The sequence below is a fragment of the Musca vetustissima genome, unplaced genomic scaffold (assembly GCF_032173495.1).
Source record: "Musca vetustissima isolate MV318-11 ecotype Yass unplaced genomic scaffold, APGP_CSIRO_Mvet_v1 utg21518, whole genome shotgun sequence".
Taxonomy (NCBI): Eukaryota; Metazoa; Arthropoda; class Insecta; order Diptera; family Muscidae; genus Musca; species Musca vetustissima.
The window spans coordinates 93,382-119,073 of NW_026879941.1; the positions used below are offsets into that span (position 1 = coordinate 93,382).

General features: G+C 34.0%; 6 non-coding genes across 6 annotated transcripts; 2 read left to right on the forward strand and 4 right to left on the reverse strand.

The window, feature by feature from the left end:
- Positions 1-10,267: 10,267 nt before the first annotated feature.
- On the reverse strand, positions 10,268-10,340 carry Trnaa-agc (transfer RNA alanine (anticodon AGC)). Its single transcript has one exon. It is a non-coding gene; the product is annotated as a tRNA-Ala (tRNA).
- A 5,674-nt stretch (positions 10,341-16,014) lies between these two features.
- Trnaa-agc (transfer RNA alanine (anticodon AGC)) lies at positions 16,015-16,087 on the reverse strand. Its single transcript has one exon. It is a non-coding gene; the product is annotated as a tRNA-Ala (tRNA).
- A 322-nt stretch (positions 16,088-16,409) lies between these two features.
- Trnaa-agc (transfer RNA alanine (anticodon AGC)) lies at positions 16,410-16,482 on the forward strand. Its single transcript has one exon. It is a non-coding gene; the product is annotated as a tRNA-Ala (tRNA).
- Positions 16,483-20,448: 3,966 nt separating this feature from the next.
- On the forward strand, positions 20,449-20,521 carry Trnaa-agc (transfer RNA alanine (anticodon AGC)). The gene has a single exon. It is a non-coding gene; the product is annotated as a tRNA-Ala (tRNA).
- A 1,666-nt stretch (positions 20,522-22,187) lies between these two features.
- Positions 22,188-22,260, reverse strand: Trnaa-agc (transfer RNA alanine (anticodon AGC)). Its single transcript has one exon. It is a non-coding gene; the product is annotated as a tRNA-Ala (tRNA).
- Positions 22,261-25,137: 2,877 nt separating this feature from the next.
- Trnaa-agc (transfer RNA alanine (anticodon AGC)) lies at positions 25,138-25,210 on the reverse strand. Its single transcript has one exon. It is a non-coding gene; the product is annotated as a tRNA-Ala (tRNA).
- Between the last annotated feature and the right edge of the window lie 482 nt (positions 25,211-25,692).

The window sequence follows — 25,692 nt, forward strand, 5'->3', positions numbered from 1 at the left end:
CTGATTCTCATTGAGTAAATAAAATCTCGCTATCAAAAAAATATGAATATTCGCCCAAGTTTCCGGGTAGCCCCCATATAACGTTACATCACAAACTACGGTATTTTGGTTTGGTTATGTTTTCCAACCATTTTCGCTCTGATTTGTGTTATCAAATTCTTATGGGATGTCAAATTTCTTACCAAAAATTAATAATGTTACGGTTTGGTATAGCTCCCATAGTTTTTCAACTAGGGTGTCTGTAATTTGGACGACTATTTTTTCGTAGCATGTGCAACCTACTATCACATAACACTTTGTAAATATATGCACAAAGCCATATATTTACAATGATATTACTCCAGTGTAATGTATACAAGTCGGCAGGCACTTTTGTAACATTCTCTGTGGAAGAGGCCCTTACAGCTATTTTTTGAAAAAATCACAAGCCTCTTAGTGCAATATTTTTATAGAACAACATAGCTATATATAAAAATTCACTAGTCATTTAGGGTTAGTTTTTCCAATGAAAAAAATTACCAGCCCTTTAGGGTTATTTTTTCTTTAGCAAGAAATTCACAAAGTTTTTTACTGAAAAAAAATCAGAATCCCCTTAGGGCTATTTTTTGTGTAGAAAAAAAATCACAGCACGGTTAGGGATATGTTTTCTATAGCAAAAATTCTCAAAACCGCTGAGGCTACTTTTACAAAAAATTCAGAATACCGTTAGGTCTATTTTTTAATAGAAACAAATTCCAAGTATTCTTAGGGTAATTTTTTCGTAGAAAAGATCTCGGGACCCATTGTTACAAATCTGAGAACACTTAAGGCTATTTTTTTCCTATAGAAAAAATTGAGAAGGCCCTTAGATCCATATTTCTAAAACAAACAAAAAATTAAAGGGCCTATAGGGCATTTTTTTCTTCAGATTACATTCAGAAGGCCTTTAGGGACATTTTTCTATTGAAACAAAATTAAGGACCATTTGAGCCAATTTTTTTTATAGAAAAATCACTAGTTCGCTATGTCTATTTTCTTTATAAAAAGAATTTTCTATAGAAAAAACACAAACCTGTTAGGCTTTAAAAACATTCACAGTCCATATAGGCTCATTGTTTCCAATGATTACATTCAAAACATCATTATTAGTCACAACAAGAAATTTCAAAACCCCTTAATGGCCATAGAACAAAATGCACAGGACATTTGTAGCCATTTTCACATAGACAAACAATTCGGGCCAATTACTAGCATAATATTTAAATAGTTCCCACTGATGTTAGAAATCCCTTGCACAAAAATTAAATATATGGCCAAAAATTAAATATGAGATAAGATATTCTGAAAGATTAGCTTCCACTTATAATGATGTATAATTGTAGGGGAGACTGGGGCACATTCGGCACTTTTGTTTGGCATTTGAGGGGACACATAGTCAGATCCTGGTAATTATCACCGCTATCAGTCTTGGTGGAATTAAGATCCTCTAAAGGTTCAATTTGGTTTTAAGGGATCCCTCCCCCCATTCACTATTTTAATTTTTCAAGATTTTCAATAGGCTGGTAAATCAATACCAATGCTTGTTAAGGTTTGTAACTGTGCACATATATAATTGCAGATTTAAAGAAGAAGAAAAATAATTTACAAAAAAATGTTGTTATTGTTTTGTTGTTGTTTTTTGTAATTAAAGAAAAGTCCTTATTTTTGATGGCGGGCATGATAACTCCTCACTGGAACATCGGAATCCGAAAATTCCAACGGTGTTAGAAAGAGTACATGTCTAGCTCTCTAACTAGGATTATTGACTTCGCTCTAAAATTAACAAAATGGCGGACCTTTGAAAATTTTTTTTGGAAAATCGCCGATTTTTTACCAAAAACCAAGTTAAAAAATAAGGAAGATCTTCACCGATTGGCTTTATCCTAGTTCATATGATAGCTATACACTCACAAAGAAACGTGTAAAAATTTGAAATCGATTGGGTTATTAGTTTTTGAGTTATCGTGCCCGCCATTCACAAAACAATGTTTAGAGAAAAACGCGTTTTAAGTTAGAGAAGCCCTTCAGTCGTCACTTGATGCTGACACAATAAATCGGCTATATCTTCAAGAGTTCTTGAGATTTTCACTAGAAATTTTGTAGGGACATTCATTAATTAGTGTAGATTCGAATTATATCAACAAAATGTTTGACCCCGAGAATGGGGGGGTCCCTCTAATATGCGACTCAAAGTTTGACTTTTAAGGCTAGATTTTGTAGCGGCTGACGTTGACGTCTCAAAGCCACACTCACCATCAGTAATAGTTTCTCTCGCATTTTCGTCAATACCAGAACCTTTGGTATTATATATTTATTGTATTTTATTTATTTTTATTATTATTGTATCTTATTTTATTTTAAAGACAAACTCAAAAACATTTAAAAAATAATAATATAACATTATGCCGGCACTTTAAAATACCGAATCTTCCCCGAAGGTACATTCTTATATTTATCTTTTAAAGTTTTTCTATCAATCTTTTAAAAACGTTATGTTTTTAGTTATTTTTATACGAATATACATTGTTATTAACTAATTTTTAATAATACTGACTTAAAATATGAAAATTTTTATACACGAAGTACATACGAAATGGAATGGAAATATTACCATAAAGCTGTACATCTAAGTAAGTTTATTAGCCAGAGATTTCAAACTTTAGGACAGTTATTTATTTTGATATCCGATACCTATGGACTGAAGCTATTGTTGTACAGTGAGAGCTTCATATCAAAAACGCGATTGCCGAATGGTGCCGAAGGTGCCGCAGGCTCCCCTATGTCGCCCGAATTTAAACTTTTCTGAACATAACACTCAAAATAAATAAAATATCGACACTTTTGGCAGATTAATACCGTAGCAATCAAACATAATCCAAAAAATAATGCTTCCTTATTAACATTTCTTAATGCACCACCCTCGTTAACTAGATAAGTACTCTTTTTTATACGTCAATATTTATATTGATGACTTCACAAAAATCTACATAATCGGATATATTGAAATGAATTGATTGTATTGTCAGTAATTTACTCAACAAAAACAACTTCATTGAGTTTGGGACACATGAGAATGCATTTTATTCACACAAATGTGTGATTTTTTCCCCCAATCACTAGTGAAGTGTGTATAGAACTTGTTGAATATAATGAACGAACAAAAAACTTTCTTTAGATGATTTACTCAATGAAGCGATTGTTTGTCTGGAGATATTTTCGAAAATTGGGAAATACTTAAATATGATGTTATTTTCAACACTAACAATAAGAATATGTTTAGTTAGAACCCATACCAAAAGTATCATAAGACGTACTTTTGTGGTTAAGTACACAATGGTTCTTACAAAGAAAATAATAGTATAGGCATATTCCCCAATATTTTCAATAATAAAACCAGTTGTTTAAATATTTACATTAACAACTATTACAACACTTATCTACTACATTATTTTGTTAGTTAACGAACTGACAATTTTTTTTAATTTATAAAAAAATAAACGAATGACAATTGTAGGTATTTGTGTAGTATAACAACCATGTAGGAAATATTAACAGTTAAACTGTACTGACCTACTATTGACATTTTCCCTACTACTACAGATCAACCATGCTCTGGTATTTTTTCCAGTTTACTTTAAAAATATGATTCTTAGATATTCCCATATATATTTACCATTAAAAATGTCTACTCATAAGAAAATTTAATATTTTTTAAATTTCACCTATCATTTTGAATACTTTATTTTTGAGAATATACTACTCTACTACTTACACCCCCTCATATTTTCCTGCACATGCAAATGTAATAAACATCAACTTTTATTTGTGCGCAACATTTTCTACCTTTAATTCCCAATTCAGCAAAACGTAACCCTTTAATATAATGCACACATGAAAACGCCTTACAAAAAAAGAAGCTTAACTTTCTACCGAAACAGAACACAGCTCTTAAATTATCCTTTGGCAAAGGAGTTAAAATAATGTCACATGGAATATGTAATGGTTGGTTGTATGTGTGTGTATGCCATTTTAGGTAAATACGAACATCAGCATGAGGGTGCTGTGTGTGTGTATTAAAGATTCTTACTTTGAGCGGAGGGTAAATTCTACATCTTGCTGTTGGTACACATTTTTTTCATTTTACCACTTGAGTTTTAAAACAATTTTCGGTTTGGCTTTTTATCGAAATAAAAGGAATAGCAAAAACAAACTGAATAAAAAACGACATGCACACACACATCGACAGACAGACAACAGCAAAAAACTGCTGTCTTCATCATCATCAACATAGTCGAATGAATGTTCAACTATTTTACCGCTCAATTGATTTTGCAATTTATATACTCACATTACCTACCGATTGACAGAGGACAGCAACAACAACGTCCAATTCACGATGTCTACGTTTAAGAGGAAAGTTCATGAGCAGCAAATAGCACACAACTACGTACTGATGACAAAAAAGCTCTCCCAGTGACATTATATATTTAAAGATCCCAGTGAAGAATTTTGGCAAGAATTAGGAATTGATAATTTTTGAGAAATATTATTAAGCCATTAAACGGAGCATTGTAGACGGACGGGGCCGACCATATCATACTCTACATGACCACCAATGAAAAATAATTTTTTGTGGAGCTTATTACCAAAGGTGGAAAAAATTCGACAATATTTTCATCCTCTGGTGTGGTTATGGTAACATTTAACTTTATTAGAGTCAAACATAGCTATATAGGGTACACAAATTCATTCATATATGCGTGACATTATAGGCACACGAAAAAGGTGTTTAGTTCGGCTGGGCCGTACTTTGGATACCCTCCACCATAGTAGTTACTTAAAATGAAAATATAGGGAACATACCAAAAAGTATACCAATGTCAGGAATTGTACCAAGGAATTGTTGTAAACCATAATGTACACCAAATAAACATTTCAGCAATTTTTAATATATATTTTTTTTTAAATCGCAAAACCCCAAAACGTGGACGGATATTGGCGATGCATGGTAGGGTGGAGCACGTGTTTAAAATCCTAAAAATACTGCAAAGTTATATGGGACCATCACCAACGTACACAGAATTATATTTTGGGGGGTGGGGTGGAAGCCTTTGATTCAATACGAAAATTTGCAGAAAAAAAATTGTATGTGTACATCTCTGGAAGCTGATCCAGAGATGAAATCAATATTGATTACATCGTATAGGAATTACTATGCATAATTAATACCGATATAGCATAATTTCGGATAAAAAATACATTCCTTCACACGAAATATAAAAATTCGGAAAAACAGTAGGTATCATTATATGGAAGCTAGGCCTAAATGCTGGCCGATATTATGCATACTCGAACCTGACGTTATAGTCTTTTATCTCGATATCCTTCGAAGGTAGAATGATTACAACAGATGGTTACTTCCATACTTTCAAGTACAGAATATAGGGAACCCAAAATGCGGAACAAATCTGTTATCTTAATTATAGGTAAAAAAATTTACCTATAATTATAACGTTTAATTAAGAGAACTCAAGTGCTAATTAAGAACTCAAGTGCTACATTACAGCGAGTTCGGTCGCAAAATGCGCTCAAAACCCCAAAATGCTGAAAATTAACGGGGTGCCCCTATCTGAGGGCTACCCCAAAAAAATTTACATATATTTATAATATTTAATAGAATAACATAGTACCCAATAAGAACACAATGTACCCAATTTAAGCACATTCAATTGAAAAACGCGCTCAAGAACCACAAAATACCAAAAATTTTGGTTGTTATGCCTCAAAAATTTAAAAAGTGTCAAAAAGAAGTGCTAAAAAATTTATAGAAAGTACTTTAATTCTAGTTATTAATTAGATCTGCACTTCTTAAATTCCTTATACACACAAGGTGGCGTGAGAGCCCATTTATTCTTAATCAGAATAAAATTCTATGTCCCTGGATATAAAATCTTTTAATTTTACAAACGAATTCAAAATTCAATTTAATTCACTTTATTTCATAAACGAGAACATAGCCCAAAGGGCCATGAGCGATTCCAAAAATTCGTTACATGGACTACTTCAAAAAATGTTAAAAATTAATATTTTGGATTTTCATTGGGTAAGAAATCTGCCAACAATTATGAATATGGGTCCATGTTTCGGAGTAGCCCCCATAGAGCGGTGCATCCATTATTCGGTGTTTTGGTGACTTTAAGCACGTATTTCAACCGAAATGTCCTCAATTTTGTATTTTGAATTCTTATTGAATTCAACTGAGCTAAAACTAGCACTAAAAGTGCTAAAATTGCAACACTGGATATAGCCCATCTTCAGAAGACAACTCTATGCAAAATTTTGGCGATCAGACAGATGGACATTTTAAATCGTCATAGAATTTTACGCTGATCAAGAATATGGGTCGGAAATTTTTAGAAAACAAACAATCTTAATATACCCTCCCTCCTTGTCCTTAATTACAGTCCCTTCAGTAGCATTTCTGATTCGATTTGGATGAAATTTGGCACAGCTCATTTGTTTTGCCTAAGGACGCACCCTATTGAATTTGGAAGAATCGGTTCAGATTTATATATAGCTCTCATATATATTTTAGTCCGATTTAATGTAAATGGTGAGCCAAAGTCCCTATATATTTTTCGATTTGCACGAAATTTGGTACAACGTACTAAATTAAGACCACAATGATGTGTGCTAAGTTACTTAAGATCAGTGTAGATTTTCTTATAGCTCCCATATATACTTTCGTTCGATTTAATGTAAATGGTGCACCAAAGACCCTATAAATCTTTCGATTTGCACGAAATTTGGCATAGCGTACTGAATTGAGTCTATAATGATGTGTTTCGTGAAAATCGTTTCAGATTTAGATATATCTTCCGTACATATTTTCGTCCGATTTAATATATCGATTTGCACGAAATTCGGCATAGCGATTTATTTAATTTGCAATACCAAATATGCAAAATGTACTTTTTTCGATATTAAATATTGGGAGCTATATCTTATTTTAAATATGCGGACATGACTAAATTGACATAGAACTTTATTCTGAGGTATACGGAGAATATTTCGAGGTGCTGGAAAAAGAAAAACCAATTAGTACAAAGTTCACTTTATAATCGATGATATAAAAATTCGTGGTTATGCCCTAAAATTTTTAAATATCTTTTTATTGTCAATTTCACACCTGTCCCAAATAATATTCATACAATTATTCCGCAAATATTTCAAATAAACCATTCTTATTTAAAGCATATTACCACCTTACAATTTCTATTTAAATTTGCTTACTGGGTAATTCTGACATTCGATTCATTTACAGACATCCCGCACATTATGTGTGGGTGTGTGTCTGTATGTCAGTGTGCAAAATATTTTTTCTGTTGACAATTGCTCGTGTTTTTTCTGCGCCGCAGAGTTCTGTGAAATTTTTACACATTTTCAATTCTATTTACTCCCCATAATCATCATCAATGTCAATTTCATGAACTTAATACCGATAAAATGGCATTTTTTGCTGTGGCAGCGACAATGAACTCCATCCACCACCACATTGCGCTCCACCTCCCAAAGTCAATTCATATATGTATGTATGCATGCACATGGAAGACAAATCGAAACGGAAGAGTTGTTGATTGTATCACTATTTTTTGTGTCTGTTAGGCAAACTTTGTTTTCCCGAAAGTATTCCCCGATACACAGAAGTAGTAGCTAGCATCAGCAAACAAATATTCATACGACACACAGAACGACGGCAAATATCATACTCTCAAAACGAACGATGATGATGATAACATATCGAATTTATTGTTTCCACTCCCTTCGATCTGTTTATTGCCCTGATAGTATTACGAAGTTGACGACGACGGAGATGATGTGATGATTGTTTTCTGCTGCTTGCCAAGGTAAAATACTAGTGATGACTATCTTATCTTCATCGTCATCATCAGTAGATATCGGTAGCAATTGAATATTTCCAAGTTGAACTTTAATAGAACTAAATTGATAAGGAGTGACTTTTTGAATGACTGTGGGAGTTATGCATATCATATGAAATAGTTTAATATTGAATATATTGTCGTGAATTAAATTGTAATGTAAAATTGACACAAAATATTCAAATTAAAATACATAATAGAACCATTACACAATAGCAGATATACAAGCCACTTTTCACATATAATGGTACCGCCCAATTTTCGGTATTTTAAGGGTTTTAGCCACTTTTTCCCAACGAAAAGCTGTAATTAGGCATACCGAGTTTTTTAATACTACGCAAAAAATTATCAATACAAGGTACCAAATTTCGGTTTATTGTGGTTTGCAGCCGCATCTTCCAATCGAAGACTCACTGTGTTGGATTTCGGTTTCTTGGCATACATATGCGCTGAAAGTGTTTTAACATAGCACCCATATAATGGTCCAGCCCAATTTTGGTACTTTGACCCATTTTCCAACCGAGAAGCTGTAATTTGGTATTTCCAGTTCTTGGCAAAGAAAATACTTCTCCCAGAAAATGTTCTATATATGTTCGTAAATACATATAGGATTCCCGATTAATTTTTTCTATGTTAAAGTTTCTAAGAGTATAGAAAACCTACTAGCAGACATATACAATAAAATTGCCTCCATATAAAGGTCTCGACTTTTTAAAGAAATATGGTGGATGGTATACAAAGTTTTGCCGGGTCGAACTTAACCACTTTTTATTTGTTTTACATATTATTTTTGATGTACTCTCATAGTATAATCAACTCTAAGAGTTATAATCGTTACGATTATTTCTCAGAGATTTTTTAAAAACATAATAAATGGGGGAGGGTATACAATTTTCGAACGGACCGAACATAACCATTTTTTAAATATTATTGAGTTTTATGCCTTCTAGAGCGAAATATCATTTATGTGAATTTTGTTTTTCGATTTGGACTAATCTTTGCACAATCAAATATTTTAACAATGGCTGTATAATATTTAAAATGTGACTTATCGGTCCACTCTTTCTAGTACCTCCCTCACAGTACCTGACGGATCGGAACACCAATATCAACGAAATTTTGCACTTCTCAATATATTAACCTTACCTAGGTTAAGATGGGACACATCGGTCCACTTCTTCTGACAACTTTGCAAAGTGTAATAGTTTACCAAATATAGATCAAGTCCGTTTTCCAAAAGTATGTTTGGAGATGCGGGGCATCGATCCCCGAGCGCTCTACCATCTGAGCTACATCCCCATATATAAACTAATTCCAAATTAAATTAAAATACTTTTTATTTTAATACAACAAATTTTGTCAGTTGCGCATGAGCATTACTATGCACTCCATGCATGAATTGTGACATGAAAATTAATACAATTCAAGGTGAGCAGTATGTCTAGTCATTACAAACTTCCAATGTGATACAAAAGTCCCCAACCTACCATTGTAAAGTACATTTTTTACTACTTAACATAATTTATTTTCGACAAAATATATCTCTTCGATATAAAATTGGAGTTATTGTAATTATTTTCGATATATATAATTATCATAGGTACTTGTATGGATTTAAATTTTTTTCTGAGAAATTGTGCTATATTCGAAAGTCCGTCCTTCAAATTACAATACCGTCTTGATACTCCGGACTTTTTGTGAAAATGGAGGAGTACATGTCTGCATGCCGTATGTACTAGGATTATTGACTTCACACAAAAATTAACCAAAAGGGGGATTTTTGAATAATTTCTATTGAAAATTGCATAAAAGTTTAAAAAAAGAAAATCTTCAGCGATTGGATATTCAATAGCTAAATACTCACAAAGAATCGTGTCAAAATTTGGAAGCGAATGGATAGAGTTTTTGAGTACTCTAACCCGCCAGTTGTAAAAATACTGCTTCGAGAATAACGTTTAAAGTTTGAGAATCGTTCTGCCGTATCTTAATGCTAACATATAAAAGCGGTTATATTTTCAAGAGTTGTTGAGATTTTCTGTTGAAATTTTATAAGGACAATCTTGAATTAGTGTTTAGGTTTTTGAAATCGAGAATGTAGGGTTCCCCTTAAAGTTTATATTTTTGCAATGAATAAATTTATTTTTTAATAAAAACATACACCAATTAAAATTATCACTATGTTAATAACAATTTAAACCAAATTAAACTCAGATAATCAGGAAATTTTGGCAATCTGGATTGAGTTTGCAAATTGTCCGGATTAGCAAGATTTTACTGTACCAATATTATGATAGGTCCAAAAAATTAACTGGAGATGCGGGGCATCGATCCCCGTACCTCTCACATGCTAAGCGAGCGCTCTACCATCTGAGCTACATCCCCTTATATAAGTAATCCAATTTTATAAATTTAACAAATTTCAATTACTTTTCGATTTCAATTAGTCACATGCGCATGATCACTTCAATGCACCGGCGGCAACACCCATTTATCGTGACACGAAAGTTAAATTTTTCAATAACAATTTGTTGTACTCTATCCACTCATTGGCAATTCAACATGTCCACAATGTGTAAAATGACCGCACCATTTTTTTATGATTTTCAATCGGATGGAAAATGGATGTGAATTACATTGAAGACTTACATAAGCACTTGGAGACTTAAAGTATAGGAAAATGAATTGACATCATTTTGTTGTTGTTTTGTAATTAACGAAAATTCCTTCTTTTCGATGGCGGGCATGATTTCAAATCACTGGAACGTTCCACGACCATGGGTTCACGCCATATCGAATGTATGTATTTTAATAATATTGATAATGGAAACAATCACAAAGTCGACTTTTTATAATGCAATAACGGTACCGCCCAATTTTCGATATTTTGAACAAGGTGAAGGGGCTGTACTGAATATTAGTAATATTCGGAAAATATGTCACTGTAAGGAAGAAGCAAATATCAGAAAGCTAGAGTTCCGTGGTTATGTAGGTTATCGTATGGTCGGCCCGTCCGACTATACTGCTCTGCTCACTGGTTTTTAATTGTCCTGGTTAACCTAAAAAAGTTTATTTATCAGCCAGATAAAGAATAGAAAAGTGTAATTGTAGTATTTTGCTCTGGCCAACGTATCCCTTGACGATTCTGTACTTTCAGTTCAAGTACGACATCAATGTTCTGGAGCACTACGAAAGTTTTTCACGACCTTTATGACCTTTGACTTTGAGCGAGCGTTGACCATTAATGAATCCTTTCACAGTACTGTATGGATGTCACCTTCTTCACCATACAACGATTGAAGGACTCTTCTCGTAATAACCTCGTCGAATGTTGATCACATGCAAATTTTTACGTGTTAATTTCATTTTTATCCCAAATTGGTTTTTAAGTCACTGTAAACACCACAACACATGATCGAACGTCGAATTCTATTGAGTACATGCATGGCAAAAAATTTAAACATTCAGAAGTTGCCGGGGAATATCTAGTGCTCCCATCAAAGGGGTTGTAATTTGGTATTCTGGATGTCCAATTTATGGACTGGTTAATCGTATTGACTGTAATTGGAAATATCTAGGTTTGAGTGTGAGTGAATATTTAAATTGGAACAACTGTTGGTATAGCTCTTATATATTGAGGTTTTAAGAGTTGTATCTATCATGACATTTGACATTAAAAATTTGAATAGAGCTTTCTTTCGAATCTACGTAATGTTTTACCACAACTATGTACTTTTTTATGAATACTATATTCGCACTCCCATATTGAAAATATGATTATATTTGATGCACTAAGTAATGAGATTTCATAAATTACGTGTAAATTTTAATGCGGCCAACACGCTAACGCAAATGTTTGTAAACAAATGCATTAACACGCACACAATCAAGGGACCTAACTTGTCGTTATCTATGGAAATGGAATATGGACATTAGGCTGGACAGAAATACATAACTCTGCCAAAAGAATAATATAACATTTTATTTTTTATAGAGATTTTTCCATAGAATAAGCAAAATTTTAAAATTATTTCACAGGATATACACTGGTTGAAAAACGTCATACAACCTAAGGTGAACATATCGTATATACATCATAACGTTGTTAGCAGTTGTGTAAATATACCTATGCCTAATATATGTACATACATACATAATTTCCCTGAAATGCGTTGTGCGTATGTGACCATACATACTTACATCGTTGATGTATATATGTTCGTGCCATGGTTTACATTTTAGTTAGTCATTACAAAAACGCATAAAACGTGATGTGATGATGCAAAAAAAGTTTTACGCGAAAGGATTTGTTCAAATGTAACCACGATATGACGTTAGTCAAATATTTATTTTGTTGTTACCGCCATTGCTTGGGTTGTTGCTGTTTATTTTGTTTGCGGTAAGGATGCGCGGTAAAAAGTTCATTTGCATGTTTTTTCGGGTTTTTGTTTTGTTTTATACATAATAATGATCGCTTTACAAAATTTACTACATAAGTACACAAACACACACACAAAGATGCAACATATTTACAACTATTTAAATGAGTTTTAATAACAAAACGATATAGTACTCTAATAAATGAAAGAGATAATACACTTAGACAAATTTGTCGTGGAATTACAGAAAAAATTGACATTTATTAAAAGTTATTAATTAAAACTGGTATGGGAAGCCCTTTCATGTCAGTCGAGAGGTTATATGATACCCAACACCATTTTGGGTATAAAAAAGAGGTGCTCCTAAAATGTACCCTCTAATTATCCGAAATGCCAGTTGGAAGATGTGGCTTTAGGCCCTCAAAATATCTAAAATGAGCTGGACTACTCACGGCGTCTATGCTAAACTTAACATACACTGAATATCTTCTTCAATCCGATTATCTTAATTCATATACTTTGATTCAATGTTCATATATGGTGCCTATGTTAAAAATGGGCCCATACTGCAATTTTTTCAGCTATCATAAACTTAGCAACTGAAAATTCTATTAAAAAAAGAGTGAGCGGAGCAGTATAGTCGGACGGGGCCGACCATACCATACCCTACACAACTTCCTAGAACTCTAACTTTCTGCGGATTTTTATTCCGAGCCTGGGCAATATTTCGTGTTAGTTGCACCCTCTTCACCGACTTGAGGTCAACAAATATAACTAATATTCAGTACAGCCCTTCTAATTGCATTTCCATATTCCCTTCACCGTGGGTTCTGTGGTTATGTTCGGCTTATAATTGTGGCTTATAAAAAAAATAAGTTTTCGGTTCACTTCATCCCAAAATTATTATCTGATCATCGCCGAAAATTGTAGGCGTTGTCCTTGACCATAACTGGAACCTCATGGAACATTTCGAAGCGAACAGCGCTATATTTCCGCACTCCAGTGTGGTAATGGGTTACTAAATAATATCAGAATACGTAAGCACCTATAAATATTTCAGTGTAACTCCCACATCCGCGTACATACGACAATCTTGAACATACTATCAACTTCTCGGGCCTATGTCCTTCAGGAGTAAATATATATTCGCGATAAAATGCACATTTTGTAATTTTTCACACAAAAATCAGGGTTCATTTGACCCACTAAATATTGACCGATCTATATCAAAACAGGCATGCTTATTCTTTAGCCCGATCCTGTTCTCCATGTAAAATTTCGCCCGGTTTGGGCCATAATTGCGGCCTCTGTAGCGACCAGAGAAACGGACACAAATTAAGTATTTGGTCCATTTCATCCCCTAAATATTAACCGATCTTTACCAAAAATAGGGGTCTTCATTGGGCCGAACCTATCCTGCATGCAAAATTTCATGAAGATTGGTCCAAAACTGTGGCCGGTATCGTGTTTACAAATTATAGTGGACAGACGGACAGACACACATGTCTAGATCGACTCAGCTAGTCGAGATATGGCGATCGGCATACTTAAAGATGGGTCACAAAGCTATAATACCCTGACAACATAGTTGTAGGGTATAAAAATCTGCCCTCAACTTCTGAGTATTTTTCTCTGTTCAAAAAAATCGGGTTTTAACTACTTAGTCGGCCCGGAATATTTGTGATATTTGCATTGGTAATACTAATCCTTTATATCAGTATATCTCAAATATCGTCATCTTACATGAATAGAATTTATATCAGATTACAGATCAACCATACCTCATCATACACTGGAGAACTTTCCGGGTTATGTCTTGCCGAAGTGAACCATAATATTAGGTTGGGGAAAAAGAATTCCACCCGAAAATGTCGATAAAATCGTAGAAATTATCGAAGTTAAACGGCACGTTAGAAGTCGTAACATCGCCCAGGTGCTAAAAATCGACTGTTTCAGACCATTGCACAAAAATGTAATTCAAAACGAAGCTCGATGTTTGCGTGCCACGCCAATTAACAGCAAAATAGGATGGATCGAATATCCATCTGCGAAGCCTTGGCCAAATGGAATGAGATAGACCCATTTCTTAAACGGATGGTGACATGATATAAGAAATGGGTCACATGCGATAACACTGTGCGAAAACGATCGTGACCAAAGAGCGGTGAAGCACCTCATACGGTGGCCAAACCAGGACTAACGGCCTGAAAGGTTCTGCTATACATTTGGTGGGACTGGAAGGGGATTATTTATTATCAGTTGATTCCATATGGCCAAACGCTAAATTCTGATCTCTACTGTCAACAACTGAACCGCTTGAAGATAGCAATTGAGCAGAAACGGCCAGAATTGGCAAACAGAAGTGGTGTGGCGATTATCATATTTTTCTTGCATTGCAAAATCGATTACTAAAATTTTGTGCAAATAGAAATCAGGACTTCTATGAGAGAGGCAATATGAAGTTACCTTTAAAATGGCAACAAATCATACAAAAAATAGTGCATATTTGGATCAAACCGGAGCATGTGAAATAAAGTCCTATGTTCATATAAAAATAATGGATTTCTTTTTCCCCAACCTAATATGTTGAAATTTAACGGAGAAGATATTGTACTTTGCTGCGATATTTTTCCGTGTATAAACATTTTTATGTTAAACACATAAATACGCAAACTTTCAATAGTAGTAACATTAACAGCAAGTTCGAAACCCAAACTAAGCCAATTTTTTCGCAATCACACATCCGTCCGTTACTTTCAGCGTGTAATTATAATATAATGTTTACACATGTCGAGGATTATGACCGCGTGAGAATGTTTTGTATTTTTAGTTGTTTTTAAAAATAACGTTGCGTGTTTTAATGAGAAGAGCTTTACAACACACACACACGCATACACACATTTGCATATATACGAAGTGTGGTTTTTAATATGAACAATATAAAGATTTTGTTTCACGTCCGACACAAATTAATTGAAATCTTTAACAAGCGTTTTCCGTTTATATATATATATATATATTGGAAATGGTGACGATTTTATATATTTGCAAATAATAACAATTATATTTCTATAGAAAATCGCACAAAGAGGTGATCGCCGAAACACCAACAACATATTTGTAGTATAATTTGATCTCTACTACAAACTATCTAGCCCTTTTAGGCGTATTTTTTTGTTACTCACTAAGCACCATAAAAGTACAATTTTATATTTTTTTTTTATATCCGTTGTATTATCTGCAGGGGTTATAGCCCTCGTAGACAATACAACAGATTTGTCGATTTTATAATCGGTAGGTTGAACTGGGCCCAACAGTTTGTACTGGTAATAGGATATATTTATTCCCTAATCCAATATGTGAAATATTGGTCCTAGAACCACCTTTCAAAAAAAACGTTGTATTATCTGCAGGGGTTATAGCCCTCGTAGACAGTACAACAGATTTGTCGATTTTATAATCGGTAGGTGGAACTGGGCCCAACAGTTTGCACTGGTAATAGGAAATATTTGTACCCTAATCCACTATGTGAAATATTGGTCCTAGAACCACCTTTCAGTATACCAATGGTCATATCCACAATTATGAACCAATCGTCTCGAAATTTTGCATGTAGGACGTGTTATGGCCCCTTTTGTTTTGGGTAATGATCGGTTTATATGTTCGCAGGAAAATATCTTTGGAGATGCGGGGCATCGATCCCCGTACCTCTCACATGCTAAGCGAGCGCTCTACCATCTGAGCTACATCCCCTTATATTTATAACCAACTATCCAAATATTTGAATAAACTTTAAACGCACTTGATTAAAACGATATCTAAAAAATGACCAGGTCACGTACCCAACTGCAGCATAAGCTCACAATAATATTGATGTGCTTTGTGTAATGAATAATAATGCATTGTCGATATAATTACATACACACTAAACTACTATAGGTGGGTTTATGTTATTCGACCATGGACATATGTTACCAGGGCAGTTACAAATTATTATAAATTATCCATGGTTTTGTGTTTCGAAAAAATGCATTGTTTTAATTATTCAATTTACCAAAATTTAGATTTTTTAACAGGGGATGTAGCTCAGATGGTAGAGCGCTCGCTTAGCATGTGAGAGGTACGGGGATCGATGCCCCGCATCTCCAGGATTTTCTTTTTATATCCTGTGGTATGTAGGAGAATTCGGAAGAAGACTTGAAAATATATCCATATAATGGGATTTAATATGGATATTCCAATTGCAGAAGATCTCTAAAATGTCTTCAACATAATGATCTACGGACGTTTCCTAAAATCCATTCATAAAATATATTTATATAAGCCCAGAGATTTCCTTTACATCCAATGATTGAGGGAGCATTCAGACGAACATTAAAGCTTATACCACATATGTAGGAGGACTTACAGCAGATACTTTGCGAAAACTCTCTTTAAGGTCTGCCCATTATTTTTGATAAAGCAAATGGTAGATCAAATTTATAATGAAACTTTGCACAACTATGTCTAGATTTCGATGTAGCTTCCGTTGAATTTTGGTTTGGGAATGTACAATTTATTCCAAAATTTACTCGTCTTCGTAGATACTAGGCTTTCTAAACCACGATCAAATAAAAGTAGAAAAAGATGATGAAAACATTTGAATATCAATTTCTTGTCTATAAAACCACATCTAAAATTCTATTTAGTTTATGGTTCCAGAAGGTAAGGACGAGGATAAAAGGAGGATATATTCGGTTTTGGGAAAAATAAATCCATTATTTTTATATGAACTATAGGACTTTATTTAACATGCTTCGGAATGTCCGATTTGCACCGTTTTGTTGTATGATTTGTTACCATTTTAAATGTAACTTCATAATTCCTTGCTCATAGACTTCCAGTTCTCTATTTGCAAAAAACTCTAGTAGTCGATGTTGACAATCCTCCCTAGATACCAATTTTTATCATTCAAGAAATTTTGCAATGCAAGAAAAAAATGATCATCGCTTGGTGCCAAGTCCAACCAAGCTCCACAAGTTTCTGGCGAGTCACTGTAGATGAGTGTGGCCTAGTGTTTTTCTGGTGGAACTCGACACCTCTCCTGTTGGCCAATTCTTGCCGCTTCTATTCAAAGTTTTGTGGTCGATTTTTAGCTCCTACCAACATGCCGGTCAACTTCGATCATTTCTCCGATTTCGACGACCGTCCTACCTATGCGAGTTGCATCTTTAACATCAAAAATTAAAATCAAAAATCAGAACCATAAACACCATTCACAATTTTAGCCGCCTGGCTTGCATTTTCGACTTTGTCAAAGAAAATGTACCAAATTTTCTCTTTGTTCACTTCCAATTTTAACACCCTGTAAATCACAACTGAATGCACCAAACAAAAAACAGCAACATAATTTTTTATATATGCATAAATCTGAAATACCTTCAGCTATTACAGCCACCTGCTGAAAAAAATAATGGCTTTCTTTTTCCCCTTCATAATATATGTACATACCTCCAACTAGTCCTTTGATGATCCTCCACGACATCATTTGACCCACTAAATATTGACCTTCATTGTTATGACAGTAATAGTAAAAATAAAGTGTTCGGTTTATTTCATCCCCGAAATGTAATCGAAAATTACAGGCGCCATCCTCGACCATAACCAGATCATGCAAAATTTCATAACCATTAGCGCTACATTTCCGCCCTCTATTGTGATATTGGTAATACTGAACAATATTAGAATACGTAGACACCGATATAATTTAAGTACAACTCTAGCATCCGGTTACGTACATCAATATAATTGATGTCAATTTAAAGGTAACCAAACCTCTTGGATATACTATCAACTTCTAGGTATTTTGCCATTTTTATCATATTAGTTTGGGGCCATTTGACCCACTAAATATAGACTGATCTTCACCAAACTAGACATGCTGAGTCCATGGTCAGACCCTTTTTTTCTATGTAATGTTCGGTTCAGAGCGATCAGAAAACAGATAAAAATAAGTTGTTCGTCCATTTCATTCCCAATAATCTAACCGATCATCATCAAAAATAACAGCGGTATTGTGTTAACAAATTATAATGGACAGATCGACTCAGCTAATCGAGATATGACTATCGGTATACTAAAGGGTGGGACTAGGACCAATATTTCGCGGCGTTGCAAATTCCGAGAAATATATAGCACAAATATATAGCACAAAGGGTATAAATATATCAATATATTTATAATCACATAATGAAATATAACTACAATTTAATATTTCTTTATACATATGACATATCTTCATCTAAGTATACCCCCTTACAATTTAATTAAGAAAAATAAGAACTTTTTTGTGAAATCGTAGGAAATCAGCCGGTATCTGTTTAACTTAATAACAACATCTTTTCATTAATAATATTTCTATGAAAAAAAACATTTTTATTAAACAATAACTCCCATAGACATATGTTTTCGTCTACATTAACCACATAAAGACGAATTAAAATTCCTATAAAACACAAAAAATCACACATCCACACAGGCACACACACACATGTAACCATTGAAATAAATGCGTCGCGTGTGGTTGTCTATTAAAATTCATAATTGGTTATAAAGTCAAAACAATGGCAGAAAAACTTTTTAAATAAATCCTTTTGTTTTTACCACTACCACATTTGGTAAATAAACCAATTATAACTCATTTAGTACAACACACACACATCCACACATGTGTGTAGACAATGTTTCATTATGCTGTCTCCTTTTATAATGTCTCTTTATGAGTGTGTGCGTGTGTGTTCTTGTGAATTAGCATTTTTAAATAAATATCCTGATTTGTTGTTAACATCAACGACTGGCAGTGGCTGGCATAGGCGGCAACAGTCGTTGTGTTCGGATGTTTATTGCCCCTGATGTGGGTTTTAAAACGTACAACAATCACAAGTTCTTAAAAACATAACTTTGAATGTGATAATTAAGGCTGTTTTTAAAATGTTATTGTTATTTTTATTATGGGGAATGCTAAAATGAAATGTTTAATGTGAAGTATTTTGGGAATGTTAATAGGATTAGATTATGTTGAACAACTACACCAAATTATTATTATAATTGTTAAATGTCCTTTTTATTTTATTTTCAGAGATTTTGCTTAATTGGAGTGGTTATTTGATTGATATTAAATGTTAGTGTCACATCAAAAACTAGGTCCAGGATGATATAAATTGATAGCATGGAATTCAGATTCTGGGATTTCTAGGTAAGGAAACAATATGTATATTTTATTTTATTTTTTACTGATCATAATCTTTATCCAATAACACCAAAATCTTGACAAAGGTTTTTCACACAATACTTCAAAGTAAGCTGTAACATTTTACAGATTACATTTATGTTAAAAAAGAAGCGTTCGAAGACATCCAAATGATTAGATTTCTAAAGGACCTCGATTTCTGCCTACTGTCGAAATTACTACGGAGCGAGCAATATAGTAATATATACGATAGAGATTGGAAATTCGATACTAAAACCCACCACATTTATTACGGCCTCATATACGACATCGCTCCTTTTCGAAGGTATTAAACACATTTTTAACAGATGTAGTTTTAATTGGCTTTCCCAATATTTTTGACTATAATGACGTATATTGTGGTCCTTCGGGATATATTTGGTTAATTGAGTAAAGTTTGATGTAGATGTAACTTTACTTCCCCTTAAATGAATTATGATACCAGCAACCTACCCACCACTTCGATAACTATTATACAATTAAAATTCAATAATAAGCAACTACTATTTATATATTAAAAGATCCTGGAGATGCGGGGCATCGATCCCCGTACCTCTCACATGCTAAGCGAGCGCTCTACCATCTGAGCTACAACCCCTTACATAAAAATCTGATATTTCAGAAATATGCTTTTATTTGACAATTTTTATTAAATCGATCGACCGAATTTAATGACCCAACCACGTACCCAACTGCAATAGCAGCGTACAAAACCGCCGTGTTTTGTGGAATGAATAATAATGCATTCAAACCGATTTTATACGCCTATTTACCTCTAAGATTGTGCACTGGAAATTCATTACCCAAATGACTTTATTATGAAAGTTCCATTGTAATTTATTTAATCGGGGATGTAGCTCAGATGGTAGAGCGCTCGCTTAGCATGTGAGAGGTACGGGGATCGATGCCCCGCATCTCCATAAAGTCTTTTAAAAATAAATGTACATACATGCCTTGCTCTAGTTATGAAAAGGGAGTTTGGGGTTTGGCGGTGTCATTAAATAAATTTGAAAAGGTCCCCTCGACTAAACACCACGAGTAAAAATAAGCTGCTTGCTAAACTAATGTCTTGAAGTGATCGTACTTCAATTAAAAACAGTGAGGAAAGTTCCAAAAGTCGGACGGGGCCCGACTATAACAATACTCTTCGCCACTTTGGTGTGGATACACATACAAGAAATGCTATAATATATACAAATATTCTGTAGATAAAATTAAAATGGGGCGAAACTAAATATGTGATCAACATATCTATATGTATGTTATATATATTTGAGCCAACAAAAAAGCTCATGCGCTCATGAAATCTATGAAAAATTGCAATGTCAATCGGATTCTTTGGATCCATTTGTATCAAATCGAGCAAAATAATGTATGTGAAAATATAAATCTGGACATAATTGGCAACCGAGGTATGCTGCATCACAGGCTCCTCAACAGACCTAACTCCGTACATAACGCAAGATTTTGCCTCAATCAGACAAATATTGGGAGTTTTCTTCACCATTTACATAAAATCGGATGAAACTATACTATAAAAAAAGAAAAAAACTCCACACACTTTAAACCGGACTTAATTCAGTACGCTGTACAATCGGTTTCAATCGGACAATAATTGGTTGTTTGGATGACCATTTAGATAAAATCGTACGAAAATATATATGAGAGCTATATTTAAATCTGAACCGATTTTCTCCAATTTCAATAGGGTTCGTCCTTGGGGCAAAAAAGTGAGATGTGCCAAATTTCTTCTACATCGGATCATAAATGCGATCTGTATTCACAAAAATATATGGACAGGCGGACATGCATAATTTATGGAAAATCCTCCCTCTAAAAATATTTATATTGGTCCACATCTGTGGAATGTTTTGTTCTGCTATAGTAATACTTTTGAGGGAGTTTAGTGTTTATTACCAGAAAATATAGAAATAGATTTGATTGTTCTCAATGACCAATGACGTAAGTATATATTTTATGATCAGTATTTTATAAAATAAAAATCAAAGTAGTCTTTATTTTCTTCAGTAGCCAAGGATCACCATATAAGTCTTGTCATTTGTTCATAGATAGACTTTGAAATCCCCATCTAAAATCTTATAAGAACATTTTTGTAGAATATTTGGAGGTTAAAAACTCTAATTTGGAATACACAAGGGTTCGAAATAGAAGGTGGATATGTGTTAGAAAAATATTCCTCATTGGATTTGTTGAATCATACAAATATATAAAGAGTTATATTTTTGTATAACTTAGAAACATATATCATATGTATAATCTGGAATCTTAATATACTCGCTAATGGTTTCCATCCCATAAGGATTAAACCTTATGGGATGTGGAGAGTAGGTGGGTGGTATTTATTACATTTTATGCCATTTTCCATTCATACAGATTAAGTTTAAATATGCATTAAATTCTTCAATTTGTTTTGTCTATATATCTTGTGTCATTTGTGTTATTCAGATATATAGGCGCTGCTATTGATCAGGATCAGTAGTCGATCAGATTAAATCTGTACCCGTACCCTTTATCCTATATACATTTCGAAGCCTTTGCCTGCAGATATTACATTAAAAGATTTCATGGAGATGCGGGGCATCGATCCCCGTACCTCTCACATGCTAAGCGAGCGCTCTACCATCTGAGCTACATCCCCGGTCGAACAATGTTTGGCTCCCTTGAACTTTTTCAATGTAATTTGGATTATGCATTTCTATTATCAAACCAGTGAGCGGAGCAGTATAGTCGGACGGGGCCGACCATACGATACCCTACACAACTACCACGAACTCTAACTTTCTGAGGATGTTTATTCCGAGTTTGAGTAATATTTCCACAAATATTGGCCCCCTATTTGTCCGATTAGAGGTCAACAACACCTCTTCCTTACTTTTTTCGAATATTCAGTACAGTCCTTCTAATTACTTGTCCAGATTATTCACGGTGGGTTGTGTTGTGATTTTCGGATTATACTCTACTCGAAAACACACAAAAAATTATGTTTTCGGTCCATTTCATCCCAAAATTTTAATCTGATCATCACCGAAAATTGTAGGCGTTGTTCTTGACCATAACTGGAACTTCATGAAAAAATTTCAAAGCCATCAGCGCTATATTTCTCCCTCTAATGTGGTAATGGGTTACTAAATAATATCTGAATCCGTAAGCACCTGTAAATATTTGACTGTAACTCCCACATCTGAGTAGATACATCACTATATTTGGTATCAATTTAAAGGCCAACCACTCCTCTTGGATATGCTATCAACTCCTGGGGTCTACATCCTCCACAGTAAATATATATGCCATAGAATACAAATTTTGTCATTTTTCACACAAAAGTCAGGGTCCATTTGAAATGCTGAATATTGATCGATCTTTATCAAAACATGCATGCTTATTCTCTGGCCCGATCCCCTTCTCCATGCAAAAATTCGCGGTGTTTGGGCCATAATTGCGGCCTCTGGAGCGATCAGAAAAACCGACAAAAATTATATATTTTTTCCATTTCATCCCCTAAATATTAACCGATCTTTTCCAAAAACAATAGGGGTCTTCATTGGCCAGAACCCATCCTACATGCAAAATTTCGTGAAGATTGGTCCATAACTGTGGCCTGTATCGTGTTTACAAATTATAATGGACAGCACGGACGGACGGACGGACAGCAAATGGACGGACGGACACACATCTCTAGATCGACTCAGCTAGTCGAGATATGACGATCGGTATACTTAAAGGTGGGTCTAGGACCAATATTTCGCGGCGTTACAAACATTTGGGGCTGCACAAAGCTATAATACCCTGACAACATAGTTGTGTAGGGTATAAAAATAAAGTTCAAATTTACAATGAACAGACAATTAAATTCCGTATGTACGTATAAAAATTCATTCAGTTCGATGTTACAATTGGAATTTATTCCAAACATTATACGCATTGTGCATTATTATTCATTCCACAAAGGTCGGTATGTGAGCTACTATTGCAGTTGGGTACGTGACTGGGTCGGTTAATTTAGGGTTCGCTTTTGAAAATGTATTTAAAGTATAGAGACATTTTTTTCAAATATCTGACAACATTATCGCTCATTTGCTGCAAGACAGGCATAACTCAAAAAACGTGATTTTCGAGTTAATGATGCACGATTGTTCTCTATAGTAGACCACCGACCTAATGTTGTGTAAAAAATTCATATGAATTCTAATTGAGAAGCTGTAGAAGTTCCTCTGTCCCATATAAAGTGTGAATAAATTGAAAACTAAAAAAACATTTGTTGCAAAATCGCTTTTTGAGTTATGCCTGTCTTACAGCAAATGAGCGATATATCTCCGGCATATGGTTGATCACAAATAATTTTCCACATCATTGTAAGATATTGATTCTAAAATCTATGTTAGAGGTCGCGGAGGACAATAAAACCTATTGCTATATATTTTTTCCTTTTTGCTAAAATCAACAATAAAAAATTAAAAAAAAATTACAATGGCACTGCGAAAACATGTGAACTCCTCTACATTTTGTCGACATCTTAGAAAGATAAAGTTGTTCCCGCTGATAGAGAACAAGATTGTCAAATAAAAAATTGTTTGCTGGTTGGAAAAATGTTAAACCCAGATTCAAAGTTGCCCCACTTCCCTAGAGCACCTGAACAGAGAGCCCCATCATCGGTGTTTTGGTGCTGCAATTTGGGCTTCCGGTTTCTAAGAATTATTTCAAATGGTGTATTTGGCTATATGGTTACAGATCAGACTATTAGTTTGGCCCATATTTCCTTTACTTTGAGTCTTATTTAAAAATCTGCTTATCCTAATAAATGTCCTTTATTCTGGTCAATAATGCTTAAATTTGTGAAATTAGACGTTGGTCAATACCAGATATAATCAGAGATATAGGATGAACATGCTGAAAGAAAGAGCCGGTTAACTAAATTAACAATGAGAAATAAAATAATGGAAATCGGAATTTCAATTATTAAAAAAAACTGTGTTAAAGCATGTCGCGCAGAGCATTAAAAATATGTAGGTTACGTTGACCTGTAAATGGTGCATTATTATGTATGTCACAAAAGAGGTACGTGCTCTACTAATGCAAGGGGACGTGATATGATTTTGGGAATCACCTTTAAAAATTGCAATAGGAGTTAATACTTCGGAAAAATTAAACATATTATGTAAGGGGATGTAGAGCTCGCTTAGCATGTGAATATGTGATCCAAAATACCATTTTAGAATATAATATGATCACTGTCCTTCGAACAGTACAACACCAACCACCTATAAAGAACACTGTTTGAACACGTTAAACACACATTTTCAGGATTTTGTCATTGTATATATGTGATCAAAACCTTTGAAGTTTGAATTATCCAAAGTCTTAAGTCGATTACCCTTAAATTTTGGGATTATTTTACGATGTAAGTTTTTAGCTTATGAAATCGAGGTATCTAGTACTCGTGGAACATTTTCAGATATATTTAATGGCCCTTTTTTAGGATAAGCGCCGATGTCTGAGTTATTTGTAAAAGATTTTATGGAGATGCGGGGCATCGATCCCCGTACCTCTCACATGCTAAGCGAGCGCTCTACCATCTGAGCTACATCCCCGGTTAAACAAAGTTCGATTGGAGTATTTATAATTATATTTGGGTAATGCATTTGTATTACCAAAAATTGAAATTAAACATTGCAATGAACAGACGAATAAATTCCGTATGTAAGGGGCAACCTGTAGGCCATTGCTACAATTGGCTTTATAAACATGTTTTTTTGTGGAATGAATAATAATCATTCCACAAAAAAACATCGGTATGCACGCAGTGCATTTTCGTACGTGACCGGGTAAATTTTTTTTAAATCTTTTTATAAATTATCTTCAAAATTTAAACGAATTTCTGAAATACTAGGTTTATTTATAGAAGGGGATGTAGCTCAAATGGTAGAGCGCTCGCTTAGCATGTGAGAGGTACGGGGATCGATGCCCCGCATCTCCAAGGATTCTTTTAAAACATGTACTGACTTTCTGGTATTATAGATTAAATGTCCTTATAGAAATCCAGTATTATAGATTAATGAATTTATATTCGATT